We start from the raw sequence: 1,003 nt of genomic DNA, 5'->3' as shown, positions 1-1,003 counted from the left end.
CAAACACAACTTTACATGAACTGCGGGCCAGACAACTCAGATCTCATGAATAAAATTGGAAGTGTCAATTTAAGAGGGTCATCCTTGGCAAACATTGCTTAAGTATCTTAGTTATTACATGTGTCCTTCTGATTCACTATTACGTAGTGTTATCTGTCTTCTTTCTAAATGAAAACCAGAGTAACGCTCCAACAGTAGAAATATTTTTATAAAGAGTAACATATTTTTATAGTTGCTAGAAATACTTTTAACATACAAGAGAAATATGGAACATAAAACACCTCCTTAGCCAAACCACAGGGAAAAATCTTATTATCAGTACTGTGACTTCAGATATACACGGGAACTTAAGTCTACTCCAATGCGCTTTTAATTGTGTTCATTCTGCTACTGGACCAGGGTAGCTTTTGCCAGAGTTGCTTTTTTTCTTGATTGCTCTATTGTGAAAAATACTGCACTTGCATTCGAAAAAACCAATCATATCCTCAAATATTTTAGAACCTTCATAGTTATAATTCTAATAGAAAAAGAGGTTAGAGCATTTCAGTGAAGGTCCAGCTGGGAACTCAGAGGAACATTACTTCAAAACTGGATGCACCTGCAGAGGGATCAAAGGTATATTTTACAATAATTAGCCAATTTTAGCTAATCAAATATACTCTATCAAAAGACAAGGCACTTTGTAATTTTTTTGCAGTGGATGGAAAGGAAAACGAGGAGGTGTTTGCAGCCGTTTTGAACTAGAAGAGCTCCAAGTAGAGCTCGGTTCTTGTAAAGGGCAATTTGCGCTACAAGATCTCAGAGAAGGCTGCGTCAGTGGGGAAAATAAACATCAGAGGACAATCTAGCGAGGCAGAAATTTAGAAAGGTGTAGAAGAAGCCAGATAGGATCCAGCCATGGCTGACCGGGGCAGGGAGAGCGAGGCAGACACCGATGCGTGGCGGCAGAGGGGGCCGGTGGCAGCGCCGGACAGAGCCGTACCGGGAGCCACCCCACGGGGCA

The 1,003-nt window shown here is 41.1% G+C and overlaps 1 protein-coding gene across 1 annotated transcript in view; it reads right to left on the bottom strand.

The window, feature by feature from the left end:
• The window catches only part of MCPH1 (microcephalin 1), a 324,796-nt gene that overhangs the window by 134,322 nt on the left and 189,471 nt on the right, over nucleotides 1–1,003 (bottom strand). The gene's annotated exons all lie outside the window — the stretch shown is intronic.

This window comes from Egretta garzetta, unplaced genomic scaffold (assembly GCF_000687185.1).
Source record: "Egretta garzetta isolate BGI_Z169 unplaced genomic scaffold, ASM68718v1 scaffold415, whole genome shotgun sequence".
In the NCBI taxonomy this organism is placed as follows: Eukaryota; Metazoa; Chordata; class Aves; order Pelecaniformes; family Ardeidae; genus Egretta; species Egretta garzetta.
The sequence above is the reverse complement of the archived record's forward strand: the minus strand, read 5'-3'. Positions and strand labels throughout refer to the sequence as shown.